General features: G+C 35.0%; 1 long non-coding RNA gene across 1 annotated transcript; it reads right to left on the bottom strand.

The window, feature by feature from the left end:
- Nucleotides 1-229: 229 nt before the first annotated feature.
- On the bottom strand, nt 230-5,909 carry LOC147502934 (uncharacterized). Its single transcript, XR_015220081.1, has 3 exons — nt 5,874-5,909; nt 634-702; nt 230-524 (listed from the first exon to the last, which is right to left on the bottom strand). It is a non-coding gene; the product is annotated as an uncharacterized LOC147502934 (long non-coding RNA).
- Nucleotides 5,910-19,813: the final 13,904 nt, after the last annotated feature.

Here is a 19,813-nt window from a genome sequence, read left to right on the forward strand (position 1 = left end):
GAAAAGAGAAAGAAAGAAAAAACATAAGCTAGACAAAAATAAACAACTTAACTAACATACAAAAGTTCGACCAATGAAATTGTCATTTTATACAGACAATTTAAATGAACTAATGCAAGGCATCTACAAATCAGTTAGTAAGCAATAATCTCACTCTCATAATTAACTCATTTGAAAAACATACCACATTTAAGCTCTTGAAATAGTAGTAATATAATAAACTCGCAGAGCTAAGTAAGAGATGAAACGCAATAATTAATATGTATTACTCATTTACCAAAACTTTTCATGAAGAAGTGTTCTTGCATCATCATCCACATCCTTCCACTTATGGGCAAAAGGGGGCATGTCATCCTTAGCTATCAGGCCAAGCTCATTAATCCATTCTTGGCCCCAATCGCCTATAGGCCTCGCTTTCCCAGGAAGAATCTCTATTCTTGGTCTCCCGCCACCCCGCTTGATGTGTTTTGTAAGATATTTATTTTATGCCCTTCCTCTAACCCTTTTACGATTGGCTGCAGAAGCTATTTAGAACAAAAAAAAAAAAAAAAAAAAACAGTCACAAGGAAGGTTAGGTATTTGTACGTAATAAAAAAGTAAAACAAATTAAAAAAATGAGTTTATCTCCCATACAAGAACCACCCTGATTGGATTGAGGCTGCTCACTAGCATATGGGTGACGAGGACGACCAGGTGCCATAACTACACAAGAGACATGAAGGGTTAATCACAAATAATAAAACCACAATGTTAAATAGAACAAAAAAATTAATTAGAGAAATATAGATTAGTTCAATAAGTGTCAGTAATGCAATCTCATAATATCAATAAGCAATAAATTGACAAATAACAATGATATACATTCAAAATGGATAATTATTTATTGAAAACCATAAATGATAAATAAAAAAGAAGAATAACTAAAAGAAAATTAATATTATAAGAAAACTTAGAAGTAATACTATACTCATTCATGATTTATAATGTTATCACATGAACTTCTAATCAATGTCGGTATCACGATCACTAGAAGCATTCCCTTCTTCTTCATTGTAATAGTCTAGTAATGTATCATCTTCTTCAACCTCAGAATCATCATCAATGAAGTCATTGCCCACAACCATCAGATTTTGATTTACCACATTCTCATCAACTTCATCAGGCTCCACATCCTCCCTGTTTAATTGTACAAGTGCAACATCTTCGCTTTGGATTTCTTCCCTTCCAAGCTGCTCTTCTTGTTAATAAGCCTCATCATCATTCTCTGGAGTAGTCACTTCTTCTTTCTCTAGAACGTCATACACATTTCGATGAGTTACCTTTTGCACAACTTGCCAAGTACCATGCAATTTGGTATCTTCCAAATAGAAAACTTGAGTTGCTTGGGTCGCCAACACAAATGAGTCATCACTATACCACTTCTTTGAGACATTAACACTAGTGAAATTGTCATCTATATTTATTCCCATCCTATTTCCAACATCCCACCAGTCACACTTGAAAAGAAAAACTCGGTTTCCAAAGAGGTAATTTAGCTCTAAAACATCTGTTAGGACACCATAAAAGTCCGTTTCTTTTGACTGGTGTTCACCATTTACAACCACGCCACTATTCTGGTTTCGGAGTGTTGCCTCACAGTCCTTGGTATGAAATCTAACTCCGTTAACAATGCAGCCACTATATCGAGTCACACGACGATCAGGCCCACATGCTAATGAATACAATTCGTCGCTGGCTTCAGAAGATTTCTCTCTACGCATTACTTGCATATATATATATATATATATATATATATATATATATATATATATATATATATATATATATAAATACAAAATTCTCAAACTCAAGTAAAGGAACTACTTGAAAAACTCAACCAATACTTACGTGTTTTTTAAACCATTCAGCAAAGTGTCGTTCTTGCCTTTCGTCTAATTCATGCGAACTTTGTCTTTTAAGCTCAACCATGTGTTGACTGTGTATTTAAAATAAAATATTACATATATGTTCATATATAATAAATACAATGTGGAAGAACTAAGTTGGGGACTTACTCAAAATGTGAAGATATTTCTTCTGAATTATTCAACACATAGTATTGAGCCTTATTGAAATCCTTCGCACTAAGTTCGATAATTTGGGGAGCTCCTAATGGTTGAACCTTCTGTGTGAAAGCATGCAACCCTTTGACTTGTTTAGAATGATCACCATCATAATTGCGCTCTTCACGATTGGAACGTGTTTCAATTCCTTCTAGATACATTGAGCAGAATGTGAGACATTCAGTGTCAATGTAGGCTTCAGCAATGGATCCTTCTGGGTGTGCTTTATTACGAACATATTGCTTGAGAGTTTTCAAAAACCTATTTAGACTTTAAACAAGTGAATTCCAAGTAGAAATATATAAGTCCAAACAAATTAAATTATAGCTAACAAACATCGACCTCTCAATTGGATACATCCACCGATAGTGAACTAGTCCTCCAAGTATCGCCTCATATGGCAAGTGCACTGCTAAGTGGACCATAACATCAAATAACGCTGGCGGAAATATTAACTCAAGCTTACAAAGTATCACAGCAATATCCTTTTCTAATCTCTCGAGCATTTCCAGCTTTAATGTCTTGCAACATAGTTCTCGAAAAAACAAACCCAACTCGGTTAATGCACTTGATACATCACTAGCCAAGAAACCACAAAGTGCAACTGGGAGAATTTGTTGTAAAAGAATATGGCAATCATGACTCTTCATTCCAGATACTTCACATTCTTTAACATTGACACATCGAGAAATGTTTGATGCATAACCATCAGGAAATTTTACCGTCTTCAACCATTCGCAGAAGCTCTTTCTCTCGGCAGGTGACAACGTATAACAAGAAGGGGGTATAACAAACTTATTACCCCTAGGAATCAGATGTAACTCTAGTCTAATACCCAATGCTTCCAAGTCCATTCGAGCTTTCACTGAATCCTTTGTTTTTTCTAGGTGTAACAACGTTGCCATAACACTCTCACAAATGTTCTTTTCAATGTGCATAACATCGAGATTGTGCCGCAGATTAAGGCTTCGCCAATAAGGTATAAACGGAAAAAAATGCTCCTCTTTGTCCAATTATACTCAACCTCAGTACGCTTTCTCTTCTTGTTATTTGGATGTTTTCCAAATGTTTGTTCTTCGACATGCAGAAGTTGTAACCTCACATCTTCCCCACTTAATTTCTTTGGTTCAGACTTGCTGCCACTAATTCCACCAGGTAATTGCTTGAGACGCTTTCTCAAAGGATGTCTTGGCCGCAAAAATCGGCTGTGGTTCATGTAACATTGCTTATGCCCGTTCTTCCAGTACAAAGAGAATGTATCCTTGTTACAATTCGGGCAAGCCATCTTACCTTTCGTGGACCAACCGGATAAGTTTCCATATGCAGGAAAGTCATTTATTGTCCACAATACTGCTGCATGCATTACAAACATTTTATTTGTCGCCGCATCAAATGTCTCCACCCCATTTTGCCATAAGTCTAATAATTCTTCTATCAACGGTTGCATGTAAACATCAATATCATTTCTAGGTGCTTTGTGTCCAGGTATAAGCAGAGACATGAAAATGAATGGTTCTTTCATACATTTCCAAGGCGGCAAATTATACGACATAAGCATTACAGGCCACATGCTGTAAGTACTGCTCATGTCACCAAAAGGGTTAAACCCATCACTTGCAAGACCAAGCCGAACATTGTGAGGATCAACAGCAAACCACGGATGTTCCTTGTTAAGGTCCTCCCAAACTTTTGAATCAGCTGGATGCCTAAGTACATTGTCCTCCCGAACTCGTTTGTCTTTGTGCCATCTCATGTCTTCAGCAGTCATTCTAGACATAAACAATCTCTGAAGCCTTGGTTTTAGTGGAAAGTGCCTCAAGACTTTCTGTGGTATCTTTTTAAATTTCCCTTGATTAATTTTGTACCTCGATTCACCACAAATTGAACAACTTTCAAGATCTTGGTCTTCCTTCCAAAAGAGCATACAATCATTAACGCAAGCATGTATACAAACATAACCAAGTCCTAAGCCTCGCAATAACATCTTGGCCTCGTAATGGAACTTCAGGAGTGTTTCACCATCTGGTAATACATCCTTGAATAACTTGAGAACCATGTCAAACAATTTATTGCTCCAACGGTTAATTATCTTCAGATGAAACAACTTTACGAGAAAATCCAAAGTACTATATTTCTTGCAACCAAGATACAGAGGCTGTCGAGCTTCATGCAAAAGTTTAGCAAATGGTTCTGGATTCCCATCTCTTGTATTAGGAACATAAAATGCTTCTGAATGTTGCACTCTGGGCTCTAAAATATCCCTAGGAGTCGGTGCTACATCTGCAAGCAAGTCATCCAACCCATGAAAATGTCCACCCGAACCATCATCGTCATCATCATCGCTCAATACTTCAAAAGGCTCACCATGATGTACCCATCGAGTGTAATCTTTGTCGATACCCGAATCAAATAAATGATCTTTTACTACATCAATGTGCAAGTAGTACCTATTATTGCACTTCTTGCATGGACACCGACATCTACTCTTTTTGTCTAAATGATTGGCGGCAAGCGTAATAAAATCTTTAAGACCTTGAAAGTATTCAGGCCTATGTGGTGATTCATCCAACTTTTATCCATATTAGTTCCTATGCAAAAAAGGTATTCAAAAAAATAATAATTAATATAGCTTTGCATCTCTTAAAAGCAAGTATCGTTCCTAAATTTTCAATTCCTAAATTGTCTAATGGAAGAACAACTATTAGTGCAATTTCAAATGGAAAGCATACAATAGAGTGCATATTACAAGCACAAAATGATAAAAAAATAGTGGGTAAAAAGTATATGACTATTCACTAGATCACATCAAAACACGTTAACTTAAGTTCTAACATCTAAGACTACGGAAAATGATCAATACTTAAACTGTCTAATAAAGGAACTAACTATTGGTGTAATTTTAGATGTGAAACATACAACAAGGTACATATTACAAGCACAAAACAATCTACATCACCAATTTTTCATTTTGTTCCTAAAACAACGAGGAAAACCTCATCCTCAAGCACCAAGAGTTCTTTTTGGATTCCCTCACTCATCTAGTGAGGACTGTAAAAGGGATACTTAGGCAAAATAAAGAGCTTTACCCCAACTCAGAGAGCCTTGAATGGGTGTAGCATGAACTTTATTTGAGTGCCCTCCGCTCCCTACCCCCACCCACTCCGCCCCAAGAGGGTCAAAAGAGGCCTCACTTTGGAGATACTATATATCTTTTTTGGTTGAATGCAGTGTTTTAATCATCATTATTTTTAAGTGTCGAAACAGTAACAGATGGAACTTTGTAAAGTCCTCCAAACGAAAACAGTAGGTAGCAACTTTTTTAACCTAAACACAAACGCACAAGCCATTCTAACTAGATCCAACAATGTCCAGTGCTAAACAAAGCGTCACCCCAACCCATCCATTCATACTGAACTCTAATTCAACACATCTTAAATATCTTAGGGTACACTTCTAATACATTCTTCACACAAAACCTCGCATTTGCAGTTCCAAACCATACTATCATACTTTGTTCAAATGTAATTAATATCTATTTCAATAATCATCAAATCACTTCAAGTCCCGAATAAAAAACTACAATGTATAAAATTACGCAGACCAACAAACCCAACGCATGTTAACAAGAAGCACAACCATCATCCAATATAAACAGACCAATTCAACAAGTAAAACTCAAAATACATAATGCGAACAAAAAAAGTATCTTCAGAGTACATGAAAACACCATACTTTTCTTATTACTAAGAGAAACTAGCAAAAAAAAATTACCTGAGCTGATAGCTACCACTTGCAGAGTCCTTTCACTAATAAATTAACAATAAAAAATAAATTAGATCTTTTGTTCCAGAAAAAAAATTGAATCTTTTATCTCTAAAGTTTGATTGATAATTCTTTTGTATCTACAAACAAGAAACATAAAAGAAAAATCATAACTTTACTATACTATTTTCTATTTCTTTTTTTCATAACCTTGGATTTGGAGATTATTACACCAAAATCCAACTTGATAGTTTACCCTAGTTTTTCAGATATTTTCTTAAGCACCAAAAGATTTCCTTGAGATGTGGATTTCAGAAAGGTTGTACTTCCCAAGTAAAGCAAGCTGCAAAATCTGATAGGGTATAATTTAAGAAAAAAAATTATAGTACCCAAACATGTTGTACACAATGTTGTTAGAAGAGCCAATACAAATTTTCCATATAGGACAGATAACAGTTAAAACTTGTTCCGGTTCTAGTCTATGTAATAGCATTGGATGGTTAGACAATTATGCGTTCGGTTGGAAACTCAAAACTCGTCACGGACGCGTGTAAATTGTTGTATAGCAGATCTTGAACTATTTTATTTGACGGCCAGTTTCCAACTTATTAAGTATTATCTTCAAAACATGTTCTACCCTTTGCCTTCAAGAACCATCCCTATCATGATTCTTATTTTGATCAAAAGACAGCAATTACCATCTTTTTCAAGAGAGCAATTAAGCTCAATCTTACCATTCTACTCAGAAGTCTCTCAGGGATGATAAGAGAGTGCGTCCGGTGAAAGTTGTGTCCTGTACTCATGTCTATCATAGGGCATGAGCACAATGTGTTTCGAATGGGGCTTGTTTACGTCTGATGGCGTGATGGAGGTACTCTCTCATCCTTTTGAGAGTTCAAACAATGAACAGATGATAAATGTATGGAGTCTCATACTTTATGAGCACCCTAGCACATGTTGTCATATTGGACACGTTTATGCTTGTACAATTGTTTTGTTTCATGTTTGTGTGTCCTGAGCGTGGTGTGTCCTGAGCGTGTTTAAGTTAGTGAGTTGGTGGGTGTGTTACTGAATTTGAAGTATCAACTTGAAAAATAGAACACTATCTAAAACAATGTATTAAAAGTTGCTTCTTAGCATTCCTCCAACTAAAACAAACTAACGAATAACAAGTTCACATGTGAGATTTCATTATAATCTCACAGCACCCCAAAACTATAATAATCTCCATTATAGATTCAAATAAAAAATTGAATCTTTTATCTCTAAAGTTTGATTGATATGCATTGTTCAATGAACGACTTTTACTCGATAACTTACCAGAGATTTCCCTTCCCTCAATGAAGGAAGAAGGAGGAGCACCTACACCAAAACTTTAGCTTTAACAATTGAACTTGAAAAAATTGGAGAATATTAGAAAAGGGAAGAAGAAGAATAATCAAAAAATGAAAGAAGAATAATTACAAGAGAAAAGTACCTAGAGAGGAATGGAGATCAAGAGTTAGAGCCGTTCTACTGTATTTGTGTTTTGGGTGTTATTTCTCTTGTAATAATTTTCGGAAAAAAAAAGTGTTTCTTCCCTCTCTATTTTTCGTGAAAAATCAAACTTTGGCGGTGGTTATAATCAGAATCCTGCGAAATCGAAAACATAATCTCGACATTTTAAAACGTCGATATATATCATTATTTCCCACGATTCATTCAAGCGTAGCCAGTTTAAAACAATTAGTGGCGAAATCAAGCGTCGCCTTATGTACATACCTATTTCCGACGTTTTGATTGTCGGCAATGCACTGTTCCAGATATTAAAAAAATAATTTGGCGTGATAAATCATTTATAGCACTATTTCCGACGAAACAAACGTCGCCAATACCCCATTTTAACATTTGAACCAAACAAACTAGTAGTGCCGACTTAAACGTGCCAAAAGGTATGTTTTTAAATGAAATAAAAACGTCAGTAAAAACCCTGTTTCTTATAGTGACACATGAATCCTTCTAAGAAAATATACACATCAAACACTCTCAATTTCACCTCACATGTTACATACTTCTTCACTCCATGCAAAAAGAATAAGAGAAGAACAAAATCAATATGGAAATAGTAAACACAACTATGGAAACCTTAAAAAAACTATATACACTACTACTTAAAAACAAGCCCAAGTTACTGACGGTACATGTAAGTGTCGCTTATGGTAGCATCCAAAGAGTCTTCATTGCTAAAATCTGGCGGAACCGCGACTGAAAAGGCAATCCAAGCTCACCACAATGACTGCTCAGCTATCTTTTTCTGTTTTTGAATCATATTCAAGTAGTCAATTTTTTTCATCGATCTAGAAAGGGACTTGTTCATCAAGTACATCATACGAAAACTCAATTTCATGCTCTTGGACAAACCTTCCACAAGACACATGAATCCTTCTAAGAAAATATACACATCAAACACTCTTAATTTCACCTCACCTATTACATACTTCTTCACTCCATGCAACAAGACACAAAATCAACATGGAAATAGTAAACACAACTATGGAAACCTTAAAAAACTTTATACACTACTACATAAAAACAAACCCAAGACGACCTAGAAAGAAACCAACATTGAAGACAACAAACCAAAGTTCAAAATATATCAATAAACAATGAGAACCGTAGAGGGAGAGGATAATCAAGAAGATGAACCTTAGAAAAATCCATTATCTTGATTTGTGTTCTTGTTCTCCATGAAAAACCTTACCAAAATCACGAAGGAGAGGATAACCAAGAAGATGAAGTAAAAAAACTGGAAGCTTTGGAGATTTGTAAACACTTTTATATTTTGGCACAAAAATCAAGGTGAATGTAGTTGCATGTCCGTACAACAAAAACAATGTAAAAGTTGATGATAGTAGATCCATAAGTTGCTGGTTCGTGATCCCACAATAGCTAAAGTCCGTTTTTATTTTTGCTGGGTTGAAATCCAACGGTCATTAATCGCTGGTACGTATCGCTAAGAGAATCTAACGGATAGATATGACTGTGCATATCAACATCAGAAGTATAAGAGGAGAGAGAGTGTGTTACAGAGGAGAGAGAGTGTGGCAAGAGAAGAGAGAGTGTGGTACGGAAGGGCAAAAGGGTAAAAAACCCGTTGAATTAGTCAAAATTGAATGGCATGGTCGGTTAGAGAACAATGTGTATTTATTATGGCCGATTCAGACAATTGCCCAACTATTTTATTAAACTAGTAAATTTTGTGATATTTATCGAAATATCTTGGCATATCTCAACATTTTTCACTAATGGCATCCGGGCAATTCATATCCTTTTGGCGTCGGATGTGAAAGTGAGAAGAAAAAACTGTTTTTTAACTTGAAAAACAAGTTTTTGCTATTTATCATAAAACATGTTTTTTGGACCAATAAATATTTTTTTGGATGAAAAACTACTTTCTACAAAAATAGAGACCAAACATGTTTATTTTTTCAAAACACTTTTTTTCACTAATAAATGTTTATTGGCAATAAATAAATAAGATCCAAACACCCCCTTAACCCTTACTTTTCTTTACAGTATTTTGTTTCTTTTAATAATGTTATCCAATTCGAGGTATGGGAACATTACTTGGTTCAATGTTGGATTTAAACGATTGTAAATTAAAGTGTATTGTTTGTTTGATTAAATAAATAAAAGAACTTCGAGACTATGTCAATGAATTTGTTGATTTTGTTGGTTTGAAATATAAGTTTGATGAAGTGCACTAGATGTTTGACAAAATGTCTAAAATGGTGTTTTTTTGTTTTAATATTTGTTTCGTTTGGTTTCATTGAAACGAAATGGATACCGTTTTATTTTATGCTAAATATATCTCGAATATTTATTAATTATTATTATTTTTAGTTCCTAAGTGATACCGGTTATACTATTTATCATTTCAAATTTGTTAAAGAATAAATCATGATTGTATAATTTTGATTTTGCAGTGTTGCCTCCTAAAATTGGAGGTGCACAGGAGTCACAAATACAACCTAGTGCTCCAAAGTTGTCAAAAGCCGACAAAAACCCTCGGATTGCTCCTTTCCCTAAACAACCCAATCAAAGAAAGGGTATAAGAATGTGATTGAAGAAGAAAGTCCAAATATTTACGATGAAGAAAATTTGAAAGAAAGCTCTTTTATAGACTTTCCAGAAGACTCTCAAAAACCTTTTATTGTTTAGTCATGACTTTCATTGAAAAAGAAGAAGAGCGAACCCAAGGTTACCAATAATCTAAAAGAAGAATTTTCCAAAGGGGCTCCATTTCGAATTTCTAGAGGCCCAAGGACAAATGAATAGGGATTTTGTTTTGAGGTCGTATTACGAGCATGTATCGTTCCTTATTTGGCTGGGAAAGGTAAGTTATATGTGCATTATATAACTCGTTTGTGTTCGTTGTAATGAGAAAATATGAATGTTGTAAGAGTGCGGAGTTTAGAAAAGTCACCAACACTACGAAGATGTTGGCATGGTGTAACGGATGTACAATTGTAATAGTCATGTAATAAGTATATATATGTCAATTATATGTCGAAACTAGAGTCTAAACCCATTCCAATTGACATTAGGCAGATATATGCCATTTTGGAGGTTCATACCTTCTCGCATGCTCCCAAATTCATTACAATCTTTTAGTACGTTTTGAGACACCCCAAATATACTGGTCGAACGTACAAATCGGAGCATCGAGTTGGGAGTTATGCCTGGTTGAAGTTTCAACCTGGTTCAATGTTCCTTTTGATTATACGGGAAAAATAGTTTTGACATATGTGTAGGGGAATAGTAAGAATCCTCTACAACCAAGATGTTTTAATTGGAGAGGATTATGTTTTAATTGGAGAGGATAATGTTTTAATTGTTAACTTAATTTAGAAGTGTAATGCTCATTTTAGTAGGAGAAGAATTCCCGTTCAATTTTGAAGTGTTAGAATTTCCATATTAATTAATAAGGTAGAAATTCTCGTTTTAATATAGGAGAAGATGTGGAATTTTAATAGAGCTTCAAAAATACATTGGGTGCGAGCTTTAATAAGTGCATACGCACAAGCTCTTGAAAACTTGCTCAATAATCATATGATTATACCAATAGAAATTTCATGACAAATCATTTTAATTGGAGAAGAAGATTCTCATTTTAGTTGCTAACCATTTTAATTTTCTAACAAATCGTTTTTATTGGAATCCATTTTTAAAATTTGGGGAGAGATCCCATTTTAATAGTGTGATTTAATATAGAAGTGTGATCCCAGTTTGCTCAATAATCATTTAATAAGTGCATAGCCAAACTGAAGCTTTATCCGCTAAAGTGAAAGGAAACAACCTTATCAAGACTTGTTCATTATAGAGGGATGGATGTTGAAATGTGTTGGCTACTTGTTGAATCCTACGAAGGTGATTGTACGGTTTCTCATGGTCTAAACCATGATAAACATGTAACAATCCAAAAACGTTGGGAGGGATTCGAAAATCACTCGCAATATCTTTGAGTTTGATACAGGAAAAAAGTCATTCCTGTAAAGCAGTATAGAAGTCCGAAAGGGGCTTCTCAGCTGGTGGAGTTTCGTCGGCCATAACGAATGGAGTTAATGGCGACAAAGGATTGTGATGATTTTTATTATCAGATGAAGAACTTTGTTGAGGTGAGAACTTACGCAAATGCCTATCGTATTTTCTCCTACAATAAATATATTCAAATTCTGAATTATTACCAGACATTAATCTCATGTAAGCATAAAATTAGATTTGATGCACAAAAGAAACATATTATTACTTGAATTTTATTATTTTCTTAAGCATTAGAAGTGAACAACGTAGTCCTAAGCTGCTGCTAACGTAGCAGTGAAGCTAGAAATACGTGTGCTTACCAACAGCCAGGTCACAGGAAAGATGAGGGAGGTTTTCCATGCAAGCACGGTCCTAATTAAGGAACCTCAATCTTCCAAGTTTTTTAGACACAGTTGGAATATGTTTAAGATTTATGTGATTTTTTAAAAAAAAGTTATTTTATATTATTTTTTGTTTTTTTGTTTTGTTTTTTTATTTAAGTTATTTAAAATTTATGCATAGGATAAAGGCACAAAATATTTATTAATAATAATAATAATAATTATTATTATTATTATTATTATTATTTAAAGTTAAGTTAATTAAAATTACTAAATAGGCATATAAAATCTAGTCATGCTAACATAATATACTCAGACGTAGGTAGAGACGATAGCATGTGAAGATATTCTACTCATACATATATATATTACTAATAGGCAAGGATGTATCATTTACATATATTTCTATACGAACAAGAAAATACACATCATTAATACGTATATGGAGACTAATATGCAAATATATATTATGTATACGTATATCTACGCTAACAGGCAAATCGACACTACTCATATGTATATATACTAATAGGCAAAGACGTAACACATACGTAAAAACTAAACATACAACGTATTATATATAAAATAATATATTACTCTAACTACCCGTGTTTTGCATAATAATTTGATTTCATCAATATTCAGTGAGATTGCGAATGTCATATAGAGAGCACCTTCACCCCGAAGGGCTTAGAAACAACTTACCCAACTCAGATTTTAACTCTCGTTGTAATGTTCTCCTCTTTCATGACAAAATCAAATTATTAAACAAGACAGTTTACTCATATGTAGATAGATACTAAGCATGCAACAACGTCCACTTATACGTATATATAAATATAACCATGCAAAATATAATTGCGGGCATGTAAATATACATTAACATGCAATTCATAATCATTCACACATATACATTAACAGGCATACGCACATGATTCATACATATTTATATCCTAATAATTAGTACATTACATACGACGTAACAGATAAACACATGTGAATCATGCAAAATTAGAACCTGTAAGCATCCCGCAAGTCCGCTAAAGAAATGAAACCGTCGTTTCAACCTGTGAATGTCCTGAACTCCTAAAGTTACTGGAATAATTCAAAATAGAAAGCTTAGACTCAGACCACTACTGGAGTGCCACAGAACAGGTTGTTTGTGCACTGAAATTTGGACTGCAACAGATCCAAGTGGCTAGTGCACGCGACTAATATGATAGCGCATGCGAATGGTATGTCTCGTGAACACAACGAATTGACCCACACACGCGATCCAAGTAGCATATAGTGTCCTAAATTTTTGGCAGTGAGCTTAGGTAGCTTTGTAAATGTTGTTCCAGGCCCGAGTCAAAGGTACATGTATGCGAGACAAAATAACAGTACGGGATCACTAGCAAAATGCGAAGAAAATAAAAATGAAAACCAGCTCAAAAATGAAAAATGAAAGGTATGAAAGGGTAGGAGTAGGGGAGTTGTTTCCCCTTGCAGATAGTTCTAGCTTGTAACGTATGGTCCTTGCATAGATTCCCAGGCAGCGGCGCCATTTGATGTTAGCACTTGATAGTTTTTATTTCTATTTAAATTAGGAAACATTTTACGTACCAAACTCAAGTTTTCCTTACTCACGTATCTTCGTGTGTATGGTTAGAGTAAATATTTTCGTTCCAACCTAAATACTAGGATGATGTTACAATTGAAATATGTTCAAGGGAACTAGTGAGAAGGATTTTTTTTTTTTTGTGAACTTTTTAGGTTGTTATTTCCTACGATAATCTAACATGCAGGACAAGGAAAAAAAAACAAAACTTTAATAGTTTAACAAGAAGACTAGAGAAAGAGAAAGATAGATGATTAATCCTACTCATGCAAAGTCTAGCTACATATTTTTAAACTTAGAAAATATATTACTACTATCTCCAATCCATTTTGGGTTCATAGACAAACCAAAAATAGACTTGAAGATCGATCCCTAGTAAGATGTACTCATCTCTGAGTCCATCTTATTAGCATGAGGAGTTGTACTGATATTTCATCTCTAAAATGTCATCTCAGCTCCTGGCTTTATCCTACATCAACATGTCAAACAGCGAAGACTGAATTCTCTAGGAGCTCGCGCGCGCGACTAGCTCCAGTGTCACCTGGGTGGCGCACGCGATTTCAACTCGAGCTCCAGGCCTTGAATTTGGCCAATCACTACCATTTTGGGGTAGGAAGTCAAATGAGTCCTAAGTTTCTAAGTAGTGGTTCCATAATCTAAAAATACGTAGCTTGATCCTCACATGAGCATCATTAACCCTCCACCTTTGGAGGGTTTTAGCTCATGGTCATTAGATTGAAATGATTACACAACTTGATGTTATGCTAAGTTAAGAAAAAGATTGAAGGAAAGGAATGATAGACCTGATTTTTTTACTTCAAAGATAAAAGCTTTTATTTGATGAACAAGGTTACTCCATTAACACTATTACAAGAAACTTAAAGCTTAGCTAGAAAAATAAAAATGCATGAATGGGAGTGAATACAAAATCAGCCAATTTCAAGAGTTTTCTCTCATTCTCCCACGTAAATCACCTCTAACCATTACTCACATTTAATTCCATCTTATCTCCAAATCAAACAAAGCCAAAATTAAACATTATTTGGCACAAAAAGTCTAGTCAAGGTAATAAATACATAAAAGGTGTTCATTTGTGCCAATAATTTGCCACTTTTGTCTTGACTTGCTCTATGATTGATGACTCATCCCATCTTGTGGGCCCGCAGAGTGGGTCCACGTGCTGTGTCCAGTGGCAGGTCCGCAAGTCAATTTCTGTAAAATCTGGCCTGAGGTCGAGCTTGTCGCACTGATTGTCTTTGCAACTTACTTGCCAGAATTAGAGTCCAGGTTCAAGAGATATGAGCTTCAGAAATTGAATGCTTTTCTGTATGTAATCCCATTCTGACTTGGCATCATTAGGTAGGCTTTATTGAGCTTTGCATGAGCTAAATTGGAAATCTTCACATAGACACACTATTCCGTGCTTAAATACTGGCTTTATCCTCATTTTTACGTTGATTGTTCAAGCTTTCAAAAACACAAAAATACGATTATTTCATGATTATTAAACATATAATTAACCAAAATGTTATGTCACTACGGGGTTTTATATTACAGTTTTGGGTTCTTATCACGTACCATGCTTTTTTCTGAAGTGGCTACTTGTACATATGATTTAATGGCTACCCTTTCTTTTCTGATTATATCCCTATCCAATGGTTGTGCTTGCAATTCAGTCTGAACCAAATCCATTGTTTGCTTTGTTTCTTTAACTCTGTTCATGATATTGCCTACCAGATCTTTATTCCATTATATAAGCGCTGCCTTTGTAAGCTTTAATTTTTTCATGAAAACATACATGTGGTTCCCTACTACTGCACTCTTCCACACTTCCTCTACTATGCTCATGAAGTCTTTCTCTGTGTACCAGAAGTTGAAGTACTTAAAAGCTTTCTTTTTCTAGTTTCTCAATCTAAGTTATTAAAGTCACAACCATTGGGGAATGATCAGAGATGGCTACTAGATTTAGAAATTCAGCCTCATAGTCCCCAAACTCTTTTATCCATTCTACATTTCCCATCACTCTATCTAGCTTGTAACTAACTCTCTCCACTTGTTTGTTGCTCCAAGTGAGAAAGTTTCCTTTTTACAAAACCAACAGCAGTAACACAGTCCAAAAGATCTGTAAAGTTATAAGGATGTACCTCTAAACCACCTATTTTCTCTTGGAGGATTGATAAGCACCCAAAAGTGTATTTTAAACCCCTTAATAGAACTTTAGTTAGGCCAATTATATTTATAATAAATGAGAGTTAGTACTATTTACGTGTTTTTGTGCATTTCAGGACTTGAAGTTGATTAGGTGACTAAAAACACCACTTTTGCATGGAAAACGAGTCAATATGATTGCCAAGGAAGTTCTATATTTAAATCCTAAGAATCATGGAGAAAAGCTTTTTTTCCAGCCCAGTCAAAGCTAGGAAGTCAAAGTCAATCCGGGTAGAAAAAAGACAAAAAAGTCAACAAAACTTTAACAGGTCGTATCTTTAAACTCAAGCCTCGGAATTGGGCCTACTTTATATCAAAACGACAGGCTCAAAATCAACTTTCAAATGGACCTAGCCTTGCCTCAATCAGAACTATAAAAGTGGATGAAAAGGGAATAGAAGTAATTTCTAGCAGCTGTAGCCCTTTTAGACTTAACCTAATTGACCCTAGGCTCACTTTAGAGGCCTAAAGTCCCCCTTTTTGGCGCATGCATGAAAATATAACCCTAACCCTCTCCTATATAAAGAGGGTTAAGGCTTAACACTAAATCTCTCTTCTAACAAACCCTTAGTTTGAATTAGGTTTATGTTTCTTTAGTTATAATGGTAGCAATTGTAGCCACCATTAATTCTCAATCAATCAAAATCTTTATTTTAATTTCAATTATTGTCTTTTCCATTATGTCTCATTATTATTGCTTTAGTATAATGATTCCTATAACACTAGGCTAAACCTCCATTAGAGGAGGTTTATGAAGCCATGTGAGGATGAGTAGCTAGTAGTTTATATTGTGTTGTATAAAAGAACGTCAAGTTCTTCATTAGGAGTAACTAGAGATAGAGCTCATAACGGAGAACTAGATAATAGAGCCACCACCAAAGAGATTTGTCATGGAGCTACACTCTCATGCTAGTGAAACCTTGATCCGAGAGGACTTGGTCTTCACTAGGGATCAATATAAGCGATTCGATACTAACTAATATTTAATCGAATCGTGTGGTGGATTAAACTCCTTATAATTCCTTTATTCATTCTTTAAATTCACTGTTTTTATCTCCTATCTACTATTTTGACTCTTATTAGTGAAGTATGTTTGCATTCTAGATTCGTATCCAAGTAATGTACAACTAGTGTTTGGCAAACACGACTACTGCCCTTTATCTCACATGATTTAGAGAGTATTTATCTACTGTTTTCACCTCTTTCTCTACTGTTCAAACATCCAATATACTGTTCACAAGTTAAGTTTAAATTAAAAAGGGAAAGATGATCAGTGTATTATCAATGGCGCCGCTGCCGGGAAGTTCATTTATATTACGCGTGTTTAGATTATGAAACACTGTTTTTACTATTCACAAACCACACACTAAAACACTATTCGTACCTTTTGCCAAATTTTCTACTACTGCTGGAGTGCATATGAGTTGTGAAATCAACTCACTGCCCTCCCATGACCTGACCCTAAAAAAATCAAGTCACTGTTTTCACTCATGAGCACGTGCACGCCCTAAATTTTCCTTTATTGAGCGCGACCCACCTTCCACCTATCAAGCACGACACGCGCCCTACATTTATTATAGTTAATTAAGTTTTTAATATTATTTGCAATACCATCTCAAAAGTACAGTACAGTACTCGTATGCTAAAAATTACTAAATTTTAAAAATTATTTTTCTTCATTCTAAACGGTGTCTAGCAAACTGAAAGAATTTTGGGTTATCTAATTAAGGAACGTGCACGAACGGACAACCTCCCTTAAATTCCTAAGTGACCTGGCCGTTGGTTTGATTAAAGATACAAAAATATAATAATTAATTAAATATTAATTTGAAAGCCCACCCACTACCAAAAGCCCATTTTCATAGGCCTAACATTCAAGCCCAACACGCAGCCCATAGTAAAAAGGCTTTTCCTACTTCTTAAAACTTTGAAAACTAATAAGGTTAATCTTTTTACAGGACTTCACAATCCACATCGTGTACCAGGACCAATACTTGTATAATTGTTCAATAATGTAGACGTGCTTCAAGGCTGTTGAAGACTATTTATACGCGTACGTAGCAAGGATGCTCCAGGTAACACCTCTATACATCCTCGAATTACTGTCAGAGGATTAAATTTCTAGTAATAATCAAGCTATTTTTGCATGCTCATTAGGATTCGTCTATTAGATTTAAAACTTGCATGAGATTAAGATCTCGTACGCATAAACCTGCTATATTAGTTTATCGTAGATGCAAAAATCAACGCCTATCTAGAAATTCACCAATCATAACACACATACCACATACACCCACCAACACTACATCTATAGCAATGGGTGAAGAAATAGCAGAGAGACCTCTCTCTAATTTCTATAAAGCTTTAAATGATGGACCTGAGTCCTGCATAATTCTTGCAGATACTACGGGAGATTTTAGAATCCCCCTCAATATATATTTAATCTACTACCTGTTTTCCATGGTTTAGACCATGAGAAGCCTTATCAACACTTACGTAGGATACAACAAGTTCTTGCTACATTTCATCATCCTAACGTAAGACCTGAACAAATAAAGCTCAGGGTGTTTCCTTTCACCCTAGCTGACAAAGCGGCTGCTTGGCTAACAGCAAAAAAGCCAAACTCTGTCGATACATGGGAAAAACTAGTAAAATTATTTATGGAACAATTTTACTCGCCACAGAAGACTGATGAGATGCTACAAAATATTCATTTCTTTCGCCAAAAGCCTCAAGAATCCTTTTCTGAGGCTTAGAATCATTTCACTAATCTTCTAGTAGAATGTCCACATCATAATCTTAGTAAAGATACACTAGTTCGTGCCTTTTTCAAAGGCCTATCCCAACATTATAAAGATACTTTAGATATCATGAATGGAGATAATTTCCTAGGTAAAGGAGCCACAGATGCATATAACTTCTTAGATAATCAATCTAAGAAAAGTAATAACTAAGGAGGTAACGATTACTCCCGCTCCATTCCTTCTTCTACAGCTAAGGCAGCCAGTATGTTTGAGATTAAACAAGATCCTGAACCAAAAACTTTAATTGAATCCCTCACTCGTAAGGTAGATGCCCTTTCTGTTAATACATAAGAAAAGAAACCAACTCCCGTCATGAATATAAACTCTCTTCGCTGTAATTTCTTTTATAGTCTTGAACATTTTGATCATTTTTGTCCTCTTGCTTATGAACAACCACAATTACAGTTAGAAGATGTTTGTGCTTTTAATTATATACCTAACGCACCTTGGAGACAAAATCCTAATTTTAGTTGGCGTAGTAATCAACACCAAGAAGCACCTCCAGGTTTTAATAATCAAAACGTTAGGTACACCAACAACTACAATCAATATCAACCTAGGCAAGGACAAGGGCAAAGTAATTATAATAATAATAGAAGTTTAGTTTCGGTAAATAACAACTATCAAAATTCACTCATTAATAATCAACGTGAGATAGTTCATGTTACACAACCCCTGGCAATGCAACTTTCCCAAATTGATAGATTGTTAGCTCAACAGCAGATATTACTAGCAATCCAACAATCCATCCAACAGTTAGCCCAAGAAAAACCACAACAAAAAGGTGTGTTTCCAGGTCAACCTGTAACTAATCCAAAATAAACAAACACATCCTTTGAATTAAATGGTAGTTCTAGTAATGAAAAGATAATACAAAGAGAACTAAAGGCCGTCACTACTCTCCGTTCAGGGAAAGTGGTTGACAACAAAGTAATAATGCCTGAGGATTCCCCACAACAATATAAAGAAAACTTATTAGACACCATAGTTGAAACAAAAGATCCTATCACTGTAGAAGTACCAGTTAAACCTCAACCTGAGGGGAAACTGACAGTACTTAAAGAAAAGGGCAATACTCATACTGACCCTTATGCTAAATATAGAGAAAAACCACCGTTTCCCCAGAGACTAGCTATGCTAAAAAAGGATGATAATTTTGACGAGATTAGGGAAGTTTTTAAAAATTTAACTATAAACCTACCTTTCCTCGAAACCATAAAACGTCTTTCAACACACACTAAGTTTCTTAAAGATTTGTGCACCACAAAGAGGAAAGCAAACATACGTAAAAATGCCTTCTTAACAGAATAATTTCCCTCTTTATCTAAACATAACGAAATCGTAAAGTACAAGAACCCTAGTCGTCCTACTGTACAATGTACCTTAGGCGATACTTTCATAACAACTGCTTTTCTAGATCTAGGGGCGAGTGTT

The sequence above is a fragment of the Coptis chinensis genome, chromosome 4, assembly GCF_015680905.1.
Source record: "Coptis chinensis isolate HL-2020 chromosome 4, ASM1568090v1, whole genome shotgun sequence".
In the NCBI taxonomy this organism is placed as follows: Eukaryota; Viridiplantae; Streptophyta; class Magnoliopsida; order Ranunculales; family Ranunculaceae; genus Coptis; species Coptis chinensis.